The sequence below is a fragment of the Aptenodytes forsteri genome, unplaced genomic scaffold (assembly GCF_000699145.1).
Source record: "Aptenodytes forsteri isolate BGI_AS27 unplaced genomic scaffold, ASM69914v1 Scaffold260, whole genome shotgun sequence".
Lineage (NCBI taxonomy): Eukaryota > Metazoa > Chordata > Aves > Sphenisciformes > Spheniscidae > Aptenodytes > Aptenodytes forsteri.
In genome coordinates, this window is record NW_008795557.1 from 1397579 (window position 1) to 1413844 (window position 16266).

At 46.2% G+C, this 16266-nt stretch overlaps 1 protein-coding gene across 1 annotated transcript in view; it reads right to left on the reverse strand.

Annotated features, from left to right (window-relative positions):
- The window catches only part of ADGRB1 (adhesion G protein-coupled receptor B1), a 219629-nt gene that overhangs the window by 102695 nt on the left and 100668 nt on the right, over window positions 1–16266 (reverse strand). The gene's annotated exons all lie outside the window — the stretch shown is intronic.

The following is a 16266-nucleotide window of genomic DNA, read 5'->3' on the forward strand; positions in this document are numbered from 1 at the left end:
CCCCGCACCCCCCAGAGCTCTGGGCAGGGCAGGAATGTCCCTGCCTCATGGCCAGAGAGACCTCAAGAGATCGAAGGGACAGAGTCCCTGCTTTCTCATGGCATCCTTTCGGGCTGGGGAAGAGCAGCAGAATGGGGAAGGGGTCATAAATGGGAAAGGCTCCATGTGAAGTCGGCCATTGTCCTGCAGATGGGATGGTTTCATCGGGAAAAGTTATTGCAGCCCCATCTCCACGTGAGCACTAAGGGCTGAGCCAGGGAAAAGGGGAATCTCATGCTCTGCCTCACATGCCGAGGTACAGTCATCACCCAAAACGTACAGTCATTTTCCACCCATTGCTTCTGTGTCTTGTCCAGACCACTCTCCTGAAACGTGGCCACGTACGGGGTGCAAATGCAGAGAGTAAGTGCAGGAATGTAACGGATGGGGAGAAGGTCAGGATCCATGAGGATAACCTGGGCTTCACTGGAGCCTGGGACAGTATGTGGAGGCAGAGCAAAAGGGCCATATGCCTTCGCTGGAGGAACATGGGTGTAAGATGTCCCCTCTCCACATCTGGCCATCCTCAGAAGAGGGGACCTAGGCAAGAATGCCAGCAGCAAGCTCAAGGCAGCTCCAGATGGAGCCAAGCTGCTCAGCAGCCTTAGGTGTATCACAGATGGCCTGGACTTCTCCATACTGCTGACTCCGGCAAACCTGCCTTGAGTTGCAGAGTTTTTTGCAGGTCTCGACTCCACGCACACACTGACAACGAGACAGAGCCTCCCTCCACCTTCCTAACCACTCCGCAAGAAAGCGGAGAGAATGGGCTGGGTACCAAGAGGGTAACAGAACATCAACACATGCCGTTGATTCTGTTGCGATTATCTACTCGGATCCGGTTTAACACGTGACACTGAGCCTTCCTCAGTTACCTCCGTTTTGGATTAAAGCGCTTTTCATAGTAAAAATTAAAAAAAAAAAAAAAGCCAAACTAATTTTGCTGTAGAAGTTGTCAGCAACACACAATCCAGAAGAATTTTTTTTCTGATGCCCATCCAGGCCTTTCTAAATGTCTGGACCCTCCCGCATGTCCATCCAGCTGATGGGACATAAACCTGTCTTCCCTGAATAGTCAGCCCTTCGCATGCTCTTCACTGAGCTAAGTCACATCATCTCTTAGAGGCTCTCGGGATCAGGCATCATTCTCCGGTCTCTTCCATGCACCTTCTGCAATTCACCACCGCCTTTCCTGGAAAGGACTGAGAGATCCAAGGCCAATCTCAGAGGGAATACGAATTCCGTGTTCTCCACCTATATTTCCAAGAACTGCATTAGCCAGTTGTTCTGTTTATTCACTGTCACCAAGACAAGCGCCTTATTTATGGTGTGTATAAATAATGGCAAATGCTCAGACTCTACCAACCAGTTATGTATTCTCATAGAAAGTATTAATTTAGCTTGACAAGAACTATTTTCCGTAAGTTGATTGCTATTAATGTCTCTGTTTTAATGAGTATGCTATTATTCAATTATAATCATAATATTACCCACGATCCCCTAATTTTTGGATCCTGTGTCAGATGGCGTGTCATTGTGCCTCAGACAGATGTGAGGCGGACGGCTCTGGAGTGAGGCTGTTGTGCTTACAGACACATGCTCCTCTCTCCAGATTTTGGGAACACTTCCACCCTTCTTTTACTAAAGAGCACTGATCCCCAGTTAGCCTTAGCCTGCTCTTCCAAAACTCTTGTATGTAAAATTACCCCGTCTTGTTTCTCTTAAAAACATCTTACTTTAGTAGATGATGTATAGCATGTTTTCTAGCTGCTGGTGTAATGAAAAGTATTTCATTAGCCTGGGATGTGGATTAAGTAACCAGGCTCTCTTCCAATTACAGAATACAGGCGTTTATTGAAATTTCTGCATTATTATAAATAAATCTGTCATTTCTAGCTAGTAACAGACCAATACCATTAGGATTTATTTTGGTTTTAGTATACTCTAAATTTTCCTTTTTAATCATTTTAACCATCCTGAACAATAAAATTCTTACATCTTTTTTTTTCTCTTATCTTTTTCAAGCTTTTAATTTGTATTGCTTACTATCAATTCATCCTTTGTCCGTATCTCTACAACAGCTTTTACTTTCCCTCTAAAGCAGACTGTTGTTGTTTTTTGTAGATATTGGTTTATTTGTCTTTGCTGGATTTTTTTTTTTTGTTGTTTAGTTGGGGTTTTTTTAATGCTCTGGTTATCTTTCTCACTTATGGGTTTGCGGATATCTAGAAAAGTGCTCTTAAAAAGGCTCCTAATTATCCTTAACTTTTTCTGTTTAAGCAGGCTTTCACAACAAATAGACATGCTTAAAGCTATCATTCTTAAAGCATCAGATGTGTGTACATTGACACACACGTACACCCCCTGCCCCCAAGCAATTTGAACTCTCTTGAAATGTGTGAGTACTATTGCCTTAACACCGCTTTCAATCCCAAAGCCCAGCTTTACTCATTTACCAGCTTTCAGAGTAGACTGGGACAGATCTGGGCCATGCATCAACAGAAGTAACCTCATCCAAAAGAAAAAAGGGGAAAAAAAAAAGGCAAAAGAAATCAGAAAGCCTAACGAAACAGGAAACCCCAGGGAAGGTATCAGAAAACAAATAATACTCCCTAGATGCTGCGCCTGGTCTCACACTCTCACGGCAGAAAAGCTGACAGTAGTGAATGCAATATCAGACTAAAGTCTATCCAGGGCCAAAGCCACGCTTGGCACGGCCTGATATCCATTTCTAGATGCGCATACAGAAAGAGCACATAGCGATATCTAGGCAAAAAAATTAAAAATTATAATAACCGCCCTTTGCTCTTACAAGATCTGGTCTGATGCCTGCTTATTTACCCTGTTGGATTCAAAGAAATCGGTTGGATCAAAGCCATCCAGTTTTTACTTTAAAAGCTGCTATAAATCACACAAAGGATGGGTGCTGTGGGACGTGCTCAGTCAGAAACTTGGTGTAAATCACCTCAGAATAAGTCCAACTATGCCATTTAATAGAAAATGAAAATCTGGCCCTCATTACTACCTGTGATTATTAATTGATTATTACCAGTTATTAAACTACTCAGAATATTCAAATGCTGGGTGCTCCAAAGAGCATGTCCGTTCCTCTGGTTTTAAGCTCCTCAGAAGAATAACTCTTCTCTCATCCTTTCCTTCCTCTTTGCAAATCTGATTAATTGCCTGTTCTCTTTGCCCTGCAATCCTTTTGATACGAACACCTCTGCCCCCTTTTGGGATGTGGCTTGGAGCTGGGTTGGGGAAATGTATTGGCAGGTAGGAGGACACGCCAGAAGAGTCACCAGCCTCTTTTCACTGTCCACTTGCTGCCACGTGGCAAGAGGCAGGTTAAGCTCAGTCTTCAGAAAGCTGAGCGAAAGGTTTCTTGGGCATTGCACCATCACAAGGGCTAACTGATGCATCACCTAAAGGTTCGCTCATTGCTTCACTCAGGGCACTCAGGCGAGGTGCCGGCATTGCCTTATTCCCAGTGTGGACATGATATTATGAACCTTCATTCACGCCTAGCTTCTGGATTCAGCCTGTGTTTCTTTATTTTAAAATTAATTTCTGGTCCACGTGGTTGCTGAGAAACTCCTAAAGATGCAAGATTCAGTTGCAACTGGAAGGCTTCAAAGTCACAGGTATATTGGTGTGAAATCTTGTGAATAATGCCAGTCCTGTGATTTTGGGCGGTCCCATTCATGGCTTCTGAACGTTTGAGCCTGTCCAGCAACACCTGTTGCAGATGACATATTTAATACCACTGAGAGAGATCTAATGGGATCTCTCCACGGTCCGTGGGAATCACATCTGAGGGAGTTTCGGTCGTGTTGGATGCAGGTAGCATTCTGCCCAGGCAACGGTGTGTAGGGTCAGCCAGCAAGTATTACCAAAAGCCTCGTAGTTCAGGGCAGACTCCAAATCCTAAACGATTAGATCACTGAATTTTGTAATTTAAAGATTGTTTCACTGGGATCTGTTCAAATTACAAAACGGGGATATTACAAAAAGGGCATATTGCGTATTTGAATGCAAAATACTTTCATCATGGACCTGATTAAAAGCTGTAGAAGAAAATGGGACATTAATGAACAGGTCCGTAAGGGGAGGTACATGTGTGTGTTTGTGTGTGCGTGCCTGTGCGTACAGGTTTCACCTGTAGATCAGTACCGAGCCTTTATCTTCTCAGCAAAACCTTTGATTCTGCAGAAAAGTACCCTGGGTTTGTAATGGAAAACCCATGCTCACAGCTCGGTGGCAAAGAAAAAGAGCAGAATTTGAGTTATTCACAAATATTGAATCCAGGTACACTAATAAGGAAGCAGAATTATTTCCAGGCGGTCTCAAGAGGGGAGGGAAGAGAAGAAAGAGGAACTCTACTAAAGGGAAAACGTGGGCAGAATATTAGAGAACAGTGTAGTCAGACTGATTACAAGCCATTCAAAGAGGAATTGTAGAAATCCCCAAACCAGACTGGCGTAAAAAACATTGTACTAGAAGGCTTAGCAGGAAACCTGACAAGCTGGTTCTGTCTCTAATGTCTATGGTCAGATTTATCTCCAGTGTAATTCCAATGATGTTCCACAAGAAAATGTTTCACCATATGTTACAACATGACTATGAACGTTATTTGAGCACTTGATGGGAAAAAGCAATTCAGCACTGTCTTGTAGATTTAAATAGGAACTAAGCACATGCTTAAGGACTTTCTTAAGTAGAAATGCTGTTCTGAATAGGAATTTGCACAAATGGAGAGCCTTTGTTGTGGGAAGAGGCATGGATCAGAAAGAGGTTTTAAAAATGGGGTGTATATTTGAGACTTAAATAATACAAACAACCTCCAGAGGTTTCTTCCAACCTCAATGATTCTGCGGTTCTCTGATACTTCTTGCTTCACATGGGCCATTCCCCCCTTGCTAACCAGGCAGGTCATGCAAGGGCTTGGCATGGGTCCAGCTGGCAGATTGATTATTAATTTGGAGAATGAACCAGAGATGAAGTCAAAGTTAATCCTTTTTGTGGGATTCCCAAAAGCAATTTTCATTTCCAGCCAAAGGCTGCCCCAGAGTGCCTTTCAAACACTTTGGCTCTGCGCAATAGCTCGGGACAAAAAATGTACAATCATTTTTCTGCAGCAAGTGTGTGAGAGTCACCGTTTCTGCAGGACCTCAGGGTTGGATTAAAAAGTGGATGGTTCCCGGGAAAAAGGGACGTGAACAGGTTTGCACCTTTTGAAAAAAAAAAAGGCTGATTAAAAAAAAAAGTAAAAATCTTTGATTGGCTGCTAAAACAGTCACAAAAGATCTCATGCCAGATAGGTAAACACTGAAATAAATTAAACACTAAGCTAAATATGGGCTAAAATCAATCTTTAATACTGTAGCTGCTCGGGAAGTTTTGGACGCTGTCAGTGCCAAAGCAATAATCGTGCTTTGGTTAGTTTAGACCTTCCTAAGAACCGAATAAAAGCCGCAAAACTGTTTCACAAGGGTCATCCTATTATCCAAGAGATAATTTTGCCTTTCTGTGATCAATCCACTGATTCAAAGCCAGGCTGAGCTCTCAGTTATGCTACTGAAAATCCTGTGAGACATCTCACACATCCAGCAAGTCAGTTTAGGCTTACTGGAGCAAAACCTTTCCTCCTAGAAAAATCGTGCACTTCTGTGTCTCTGAATTTCAGGTGTAGCACCAGTTTGGTGACATCCATGTAACCCAATCTGAAAACTGAAGCTCCAATGCAATAACTGATTGTCCAGCATTTTTCCTACGCTCATTTCAAAGAAATCAAGTCATCAACCTCATTTAGCTCACAGCCCAGAAAGCCAGCCATATCCTGGGCTGCATAAAAAGAAGCGTGGCCAGCAGGTCAAGGGAGGGGATTCTGCCCCTCTGCTCTGCTCTGGTGAGACCCAGTACTGTGTCCAGCTCTGGGGTCCTCAGTACAAGAAAGATGTGGACCTGTTGGAGCGGGTCCAGAGGAGGGCCACGAAAATGATCAGGGGGCTGGAACACCTCTCCTATGAGGACAGGCTGAGAGAGTTGGGGTTGTTCAGCCTAGAGAAGAGAAGGCTCCGGGGAGACCTTATTAAGAAATTTTGTCGCTGGAGGTGGTGAAACACTGGCCCAGGTTGCCCAGAGAGGTGGTGGATGCCCCATCCCTGGAAACATTCCAGGTCAGGTTGGACGGGGCTCTGAGCAACCTGCTGTAGTTGAAGATGTCCCTGCCCACGGCAGGGGGGGTGGCCTAGATGACCTTTAGAGGTCTCTTCCAACCCAAACCATTCTATGATTCTATGATAAGGAAACTGAGGTACCCAAAGGAGATGCAAATGGATACAGTCATGGAAGAGGGCATTAATAGAGCTCTGGTCTTTGGAGTAAGCAGTCACTCCTGAAACTACTGAGCAACATTGCCTTCCAGCCAATAAACGCATCCATACATCCTTTGGCTGGGTTCCCTGCTTTCTTCATAGGAAAAAAAAAAAACAACCACCAGGTCTCCAGAGCCACTCTAAAACTTTGTGCTCAACTGCTGAGATCTCTCTGTCTCCTTATGAGTTTTGTTTGACACTGATGCCCTTTTTCTCACCTCTACCCCGACAGCATAGACCTGGCACTGAACAAAACAATTTTCTGCTGGTAGGAAAGAATCAATAATCAGATTAGCAACTATTATTAAATTAGCTGTTTAGGAAAAAAAAAAAAAATAGAAAAAAGGAAAAAAAGAAAAACTTACTATTGATCCAGTTGCTTGGTGCAAGGAAAATGAAACCAAAGCAAGAATTTTTTTTTTTTTTTCCAGAGGCGCCTAATTCCAGGTGGTTTTGGCTGATTTACTTCAAAACTGACACAAGCAAAATGAAGACAATGGTGATTTATGAAAAGATTCGTGACCTATGGGAGATGAGGGACATCTGGGATTTTCTCCAGGTCCTTTTCTTTTTTGGGGGGGAGGGACGAACAGGAAGAGAAAGTTACAAGGAGGCTAAAAGCAAGGCCTTCTTCCAGCTGTGAATTCATAATCATGGTTAACTGAATTTGAGCATTTTGCAGGGGACAAGGTTACTTAGTATCTGCAAATTAGCCCCAGAAAAAAATAAACAGCCCGTATGCAGCATCCAGTCTGAAGACTTAATTAACATAAACAATGTTAAAACGCACAAAGAAATACATATTACCATTGAAATAAAGCATATGGCTGGCTAAATACCCGTAAGATTATCTGGAGATAATCTTTTTAGACACCATAAATGCAGCTGACGCTGAGCTGTAATGACTCTCATCAGAAGGCCACGCTATCCCACTGGAGAGGAAGCTCAGCACTTCCCAATATTTTCAGCCTCCTGGGCTTTGGACTTCCATTTAAAATCCGGAGCATGTGGTTGATAATTAATGAGCACTCTCCCCCTTTACGTCCCTGCTCCACAGCTCCAGAAGAAGGCCTGAAATGCAGACATCATCTCTTGCAGATGGAACTCGCACCATGCCTTGGTCTCCGAAAACTTGCCCCAGTGCACAAAGAAGGGTGGGGTGGGAGAGGAGAACTTGGCCATTGGGTCCATAACCTGCGATTGCAATTTTCTTGCACTTCCCTGCCAAACTTCCTTTCCAAAGGCAGCCACAGGACAGATGTTTCATCAGGATGGACCCCCAGAAGGACCACTCTGCCCCGTGTGTCCTACCCAGTAAGCCACTGAACAATCCTCAACACATGCCACTAATGTCAAGGCTTTAATACAGAAGACCTGACACCAGGGGCTACAATGGACCGTAGAGAAGAAATGGAGAAATCAAAGACACTGTTAGTGTCCTTGGTCTTTAAAACAGAAACAAATGTGAAAATCCCTGTGAGGTGTCACAATATTCACGTTGCAGAGGAAACCAGTTCAATAGCTCCTGCTCATCGAACCTGGAGAAATATTCCTTCCTGATCCCAGTTCTAGTGGTTGCTTAATAATTACAGATCTGATCTCTTCCACAGTATCACAGCTCAACTTACACACAACATCAGGAATTTAGCTTGAAGTATCATGGGGGTTTCTTTTTTTTGTATAGCATATTTGAAGTCTCTTTGTCTTGTGGATTTTCTCTTTTAAAAGGATGACATTTTCAAGCTCTACAGAACGCTGTGAAATAGAAACAGAGAAGCCTACAGCTCCCTATAATCCCGTGACTTCATAGCTTTAAGAAAAAAGAAAAATCATTCTCAGATTTAGCTACTCTGCAAGCACTGGTATCATCAGGTCGGCTCACCTGTCAGTGACCGCAGAAGATGACCTCGGACTACTTTCCACAACAAAGCAATGTTTTATCCCTCCAAGACTTTAGCCTCTGCTCTTAAACTCATCTTTGCTGTCCAGAGCTAAATGCATCATTACAGCATTTCTGGAATCCCTCTGATGCAAGAAGCAAAGGCTATACCTCCTAATCTTATTTTTGGGCAAAATTGCTCCATTGGAGCTTTCCTGCTACACTGGAATATCAGAGCAATAAATAGTTCATTAGGTATCAGGGTTGTCTTGGGAAAAAGGTGAAAACAGGAGTTACTGTGAAAGTATTGTAAATAGAGGTTGGGACTTTCTGAAGTTGACTTTCCCGAGTGGAGGGAAGTGTACCCCTGGCACAACAGGCGAATGGAAAGATGAGCAGTAAGATGGCTGGTCTCATTACCATGTAGGGCTTCTTTCCAACAAAGGACAAGGTGAAATCAGTGAGTGATATATCTGTCTCCCCCACACCTCTACGTGACATTCACAGCTGCTTATCCAGGCTTCGCAGGACCGTTCTCTCCAGGGGCAGCTCCTCGTCTGTCCTTGGCTGGAGCGCTTGCATGGAAATGTTTTGGCATGTCTTGCAAAACAAGAACGGGAGCTAGGACTGTCTTGAATGGGCTGCCACCCACTTGTTGTACCACACAGCATGACCCTCCTGAAACCACCCGCTTTAGCAAATGTGTAGAAAGAGTGCATGTTCCAGCTGGACACGAAAATGTTCAGCTTACCCTCTCCGCTTTCATACAGCTTTCCAGCTGCAATTTCTCAATTAGCATGAGATGCCTGAGACGTTAAAGACTCGTGGCTGCTTATGCAGTCAGTCCTTCTCATGCTAGGAAGACTCTAACTGGGTCACAGTCCAAAAGGTGGGTACTCTGCTTTTCTGTTTATAAAATGATGTGGCTCCACAGCAGGCATTAACCCCTGTGTGGTCCAGGCAACCCTCTTTCTCTGCCTTGTACAACAGCCAGTCATCTTACGATCATTTCTGAGAAACTGGGAAAGTTTCCTGGTTACGCAGAAAACAAAAGCGCACCAAAGTGATAAGCAGCAGCCTTGTCCTATGTACTGAAAACATTTCAGGGAAAATCCTCAGAGGAACCGAGCACATTAGCAGAGTACACCGTTTTCTACGCCTGGACATCATGGTCCCATGCTCAAGTCTCATGGGAAAGGAGGCTTGGGAAAAATGGGGAAACAAGGTAGTAAATGCTTTTGCTAAGCGTACCAGATGCCAAAATAAATGTAAGACATTGCCAGCCGGCAGTTAACCAGCTGGAAACGCTCCCTTTGGCTAGCCAAGGATGTACAAATGCACTCGGTTTAGAGGCAGGGAGAGCAATACAAACACCTGGTAAGAGATATCTCACATCCTCTTTAGGGTATGGTCAGGCTGCCTCAGATATGGCAGCATCTATGTCCTATTTGCAGTTCAGCACTTCCATCTTCCTAGATGACCCCAACGGAGCCTGAAAGGACTCAGAGCTTTCCCCCCAAGCCCTCAGTCAGACCTCAGGGGAGCAGAAGGATGGTTAGCTGGCATGGGGAGACGACCACAACCATCATCCCATGGCTGCTCACACCTAACCCTGGCAATGACAGGGCAGCAGGTTTGCCTCTGCATCTCCAGCTGGGGAGTTTAAACATTGCTCTGGTGCATACGACTGAAAGGAAAGAGGAAGATGAAAGTGTGTTACTAGCTCTGAACAAAAAGCCTGCAAATCCCAGCTCTGGTCCAGACCCCCTGTCACTTGTGCTCTCTTTTTTTTGGCCTCCCCCTCTCTGAAATGGCCCGAGCAATCTCGATGCTCTTCCCAACTTTTCATAGCAAAGTCAGGGACGGAGACGCAGACTGCCGCTTGTCTACCTATAAGCAGCACTTTGCAAAACAGCAAACAAACACCGCTGCCGATGTCCCAGCCCTGTCTCGAAGAGTACAGGAGGCCCCAGGGCCAGGTTGGGAAGAAAGATGGCTCTCTTGACACCGAAACACTAGCTTCAGGGTACGCTGCTTCTCAGAAACCTAAATCAGAAAATTTTAATGGCTGAGTGCAGGGCTAGCAGATAAAGAGACAAAGAAAAATAAATCAGGCAGATGATAGAGGGGCTGGGAATAGGAGGAGGTAGCAGACGGTAAAATAAATTAAATCAAGAAGCCAAATTAAGGTGCTGCAGGCAAAGATGAAGATGCTGGATTAAAGATTAACCGTAACCAAGAGGGAGAAGCAGTCCTTTAAAGATACAAATTATTTCAATGCACTTAGCAACCCCCCCCCCAAATCTCCTGAGAATAAAGTCCTCACAGATGCAACAGGATCACAGTAACAGATATATCTGGACCTGGGAACTCTGGATAGCTTCACGCTCCAGTGTTTCCAGCTGAGAAGGGGCATTAAAAGCAGAGCAAAGGCAATCACCCTAAAAAATGGAAAGTCCTGTGTTGGCTGAGGCAAAGGGGAGGAGGTGCAAGGAATCCTCTGAGAAGGGCTTGGGCACTGTACAAACAAATTCTGGGGGTATTTTGAAATTATTCTGAATCCAGGGGAGCTGCTGAGCCCTTTGGGGCTGCCCGTTCACTGAGCATTTCCTAATCTATCTCTTGCCAAATAACTTCAAAGGAATGGTGGGCGAACTCGAAGTGGAAGCCCGCCTTTCACACCTGCTTCGTTGCATCAGAAAGCAAGAGAGCTCAGCAAACATCCCCATCAAACTGCAAGCAGGTGCAGCAGGTCACCCTTCGGCTCAGCCGCTGGGCGCAGAAGATACTTGTCCCATCACGGCACATTACGTGTTCGCACCATTTCACATCACCGCTCTGGGATTGCCGGGAGAAAGGTCACTTATGCATTGCCACCTCCCTTCAGCACAAGCAACTCACATTTTGCAATGGAGCATCTAAGACCCTGTTTTTATAAGTGTAAGGAGGGCGGTGGAGGAACTGGAGGAGGTCGTGAGATTAACATTTTTAAAACCCTGAATTGTTTTTATCATGTCTTTCAAACGTACTAATAAGGTTCTCCTGGGCAATACAGACTTGGTAGTGGCTGTACAGACCACAATAACAGCAGGTTACTTCTGGCTGTGTTAGCCTGTCTGTTACGGTCTAACCCTGCTCCTCGGACGGACAGACAGACAGAGCTTTGAGCCTTGCTGATACTGGCACAATTATCCCGCGATCGGAACCTCAGAGAAATACCAAAATCAAAATCAAGACCCGCTTCAAGCCTACAACTGTACATCAGTGAGCTCTGAATCAGGCCCAAGGAGCGATTAGGAGTTCAGGGAGCCAGGTGATAGTAGCAAGAGGCAGGCGCGCACACACACGCACACAGGGATGCTGCTCTGTTAGACGAGACCGTTTACTCAGTGTGAGTTCAGCTAGCTGCACTCTTTTCTCTGCCAGTGCTTTCCTTTGCTCCTTGCTTTCCCTTTGGCCTCCTTTTCCTTTGCACTCTGCAAAATGAGCGTTTCATGGAAGTGGAGCAGCCAAGAGAAGCAGAGCTGACAGCCCCTTGAATGCGTGGAGCGCCTCCCTTGTTCCCAGTTCAAATTTCGGAAAGCAGCATCTGCCCATTCCTGAAGGTCATTTGGATCCTGGTTCAGGAATCCTGCATCGCTGCTCACCGCCTCCTCATCGTTATCCCCCCCCCCCAGCCACTACAAATGTCCTTTCACATTATATATTAGTTTGTTACAGGTTTTGGGTGGGAGGGGGTAAATAAAATGTAAAGCAAACGACAAAAAGCCGCCACGGTGGGACCAGTGTGATTTCTGACTTGACTTACGTGGGTGTACAGAGGAATCTACTAGCGGGTTTGCTTTGGGTTTACATTAGCAGAAGAGGAGGAAACCTCTGGGAAATAAAGATGATGCTAATGCAGTGAGGGGGCTGGTGCACTAGTGGCTAAATAAATGCCAATAAATAAATGCTGATGTTGAAGATCGTGCTGCCCCCTGTCCTTGAACAACCTGTTCCCAGCCCTCCTGGGTGCTGATCGGATGCTTTCTCACCGGGGGTCGGGGGTCGATGTAAACAGCTCCCTGGTGGGCAGGACCCAGATCAATCAGAGGGAAAGGGTGAGATCCCTCAGCGGGGCTGCGCTGCTCAGCTGGGAACAGAGCAGCAAGCAGAGAGGCGGCTGGATTCATCGATTCCCTTTCAGCCCCAAAGCCACGCTGCTGGGAACGGTACCTTGCCACAATTTGACATGCGTGACAGCAGCGAGGGTGCAGGGATGCAGAAAGCCACAGAAAACAAAGCTCGGGATCGTAGTGAAACCAGAGAGCAGTGGAGCAAACTTCCCTTCTCCAGCCTGCTAAAAGCCTGGCTGGACTGGCAGGAGGCTGAAACACAAATCAAGCTCCAGACCTGCAAAGCTGGCAGAGGTTTTCCTGCTGGAATATTTCCCCACCATGCAAGCCCAATGGTTTTATGTGGACAGCGTGACTGCTGTCGGGTCCGCTCTAATTCCTACTTTCCCCTGCCGATGGTTCTGGCTGGGAGAAAAGACATGCCTGACCCTCAGACATAGCACCCCAGCATTTTGCAAAGAGCAGGAATAAGGAGCAGGTGCTGAGCGGAGCGACACGGATCTGCTTGTGCTTTTCTCAGGAAAGCAGGTCACGGGAGAGGAGGGGGAGTCATTTCCCAGCTTTGCTGCTGAAAACGTATTTAACCAAAGCTACGCTGGTAACCAAACACTCTGCCAGCCCCTGGAACTCATGCAAAGAGGGATTGCTATCAAAACCCTTTAAACCCACTTTCTGCTAATGGAAATGGCTTTCAGAGATTCGGGCTGGTGGAAACCTCTCTCCTCCCAGCAACATTTCTTCATTAAGCTTTCTCCTCCCTCCTCCCCATCCTGCCTTATCTCCGTACATCTGGGTAACACAAAGGACAGAGTGCTCCCCAAGAAACCCAGACAGCGGACTTTATCTCACACCTCCAGCAACACCCCTACCCTCAGCCAACCAACTTGTCCAGACTGGACAGATGTTGCAGCATCTGTGCAAACTTGCACTGAACTGCCTGATGTATTTTGTGTGCTGACGTTAAGCTGAGTTGCAGTGACAAGCTTTGGAGGGACTCAAAGAGTATTCACCCGATAGGGAGGTTCTGACTTCCCACTTAGTAGGAAGACGCGGAAATACTCCTCAGCTAACTAAATACCTGCAAATTATAAGGCAGCACAAATTATGACTGTGCTGGCTAAAGCAATTTATACTGAAAAAAAATATCTGTGTTGTCCTGTCTGTGGTTTGCAGCACCGGGAATGGCCTTTATTGCAGAAAATGCCGATCGCACAGCAGAAGGCACAGTCCTAGGGGTGAAGTGTCCTTTTTTCCTGTCGACCCATCCACCCCAATCTGCCCAACAATAATACGCACACGCGCCAGTGCCAAACACATTTATCATTGCCTTCTCCCTTGGCAGACTGATCGCTAAAGCTCTGCTTCTGCACCTCCTGCAGACCTGTGCAGATACCTTGGGCTCCAGTTCCGTGCTACAACGTCCTTGCAGAATGTGAACCAGCTCCTGCTAGTCAAAGGCACCGACTTGTGAGACTCAGCCTTCCACGGAGCCCGGAGGGAGCAGGATTGGGTTTATAGCTCCCAAGCTGGGAAACTCAGAAGTCCCACTGAGACTGACTGAGATCTCAGGTATTAAGCCAATAACAACAAAATGCACTCAACCCTCCTGGTACTCTCTTTCCCAAGGCCCAGGGGAGGGAAGGAACGTGGGAATAAGCCAGCTAGTATCACCACCGCAGATGAAATGCAGAATCCCAGCAGGAAGCTTTTATCCTCTGGCTCAGCCGAGCTGCACGTTGCCAGGGTGTTGTCTGCAAAAGCCAACCTGGCACCTGGAGCCAGGAGTCTCAATAGAAGGAGATCAGCCTGGGCTTGCAGAGGGCAAATAAGGGGGATTCCTGCTGCTGCAGCTCTCTCCACCCCGGCTGGGAAGGTGGGGAGAGGGGAACGTCCAGAGGAGAGAAGCAAATAAGCCCTGGCAATAGCAATAGGAGTTGTTCAGCTTTACTCTGAGGAATAAACAGCAGAGAGCTTGCAGAGAAGGAAGTTTCTGGAGGGGAGACCCAGTTGGGGAGAGAGGGTCTGGAGATCAAAGGGGGTCCTTTGTGTGTAGGGGGATGAAGTTGATCCAGACATTTAGTTTGACAATCAGGGGTCCTGAAGGAAAAAAAAAAAGGTTGGAAACCACAGCGCTAAGGTGTGTACTGGTACGGGCTTGCTGTATTCTCCTCAACTCGCCCAAATGCCCCTGCCAGCATTGCTGGCTTGTGAATCAAGGTCTTCCACGCACACTGAACAGCGAGTAGACAGGCAGGTTAAGACCAAAGTGATGAAGTCCCAGCCTTCACCTGCCCAAGGGTAACAGAATTGAGCAGGAAACGTACAGTGGATGTGACAGCTCCGACTCCATCCTCCCGTTTGATCTTTCTTTCCTGAGATGACAAGCGATGTCAGAGTGAAGGAGTACTGCTCACAAGCTGGGGGCTCCCTGGCCACCTCTTCTAATAGCGTTCCTGGGAGGGAGGGCCAGGAGAACAAAAGTGCTCCTTGCGAGTCCCGTGTTCAGGGGACCTGAGAGCAGGTCCCCACATGGCTCCAGCTTCAGAGCAGCAGAAATGTTCTGAGAATTACTGTCAGTTTTGCTGCATTTTGAAGCCATATTAACCGTGAAAGCCTCAAAAGCAAAGTGACAGCTGTCATTTGACTGACAGTGCTTTCTCCTGCCTTTTCTGTTCACCAAAACTCTCCTAAAACATTAGTCTGGGTAAAGGCAAATGTTAAAGAAACTTCAGAACTGTAAGTGACCTAGAAAAGTTTTTTGTTCAGCTCTAGTTGCAATAACAGCACATTGAAGGCTGTGAAATACTCAGGCACAACAGTAATAGGAGTCATGTAAGTCCTGTTTCACAGACTGCGGCAACAGCTCCTTACTGCTGCTGAAGATGTAACAGGCAGGACAATCTCAGCTGCTTTCCAGATCCCAGGAGGAGCCGGAAGAGCTGGCAATTAGCAAAAACATCTTTTGCACTTGTAAACTGAATGAATTGGGTGGAAATGAACTGGGAAGCAGGGAAATGCCCAACGCCCGGATGCTATTTCTAACAATACTTCCGAGATGCCGATGCCTGAGTGGAGAGAAATGCAGCAGCCTCCAAGAAGCGGGGGTGGCGGTGGGGATTTCTTTTTATAGCTACATGAAAAAAATCAAAACAATTTTTGTCCCACAAGCATAATACTCCTGAGAACACTGTGATGGGATGCACCTCCCCATCATCTCAGACTTGACATTAGGAAGCATTTCTTTACAGAGAGGGTGGTCAAACACTGAAACAGGCTTCCTAGAGAGGTGGTCGATGCCCCAAGCCTGTCAGTGTTTAAGAGGCTTTTGGACAATGCCCTTAACTTTTGGACAGCTCTGAAATGGTCAGGCAGTTGGACTAGATAATCATTGTCGGTCTCTTCCAACTGAAAATATTCTATTCTGTTCTATTCTATTCTATTTCATTCTGTTCTGTTCTGTTCTGTTCTATTCTATTCTACTCATCATCTCCATACCATTCCTTGTGTGGGCACGGGGGTCTCCTGTGTGTCTGCTCCATCATGCTGAACCAATGCCAGTTCTGAGCTGCAGGTTGTTTCCTCCCTGCCCTGTTACAGGACTCTCAGTCAAAGCATGTTCAATCTCCCCCCTCACCCTAAGTTGTTTCTCTTGGGGAAGGACAGCAGATTCTCTGCTGGGACTACTCAGTGCAACTTTAATGACTGCAAAGATGCTAGAGCTGCAACACAGCCGCAGCCATGTGTGTGCTATAGCCTTGCCTATCGCTACACTCACACTGGCTCCCCATGTCCCGGCATGTGTAAATAACACCTTAGGCATCAAAAACCCCCTCCCTCCGGGTAACTTTGCAGCTGA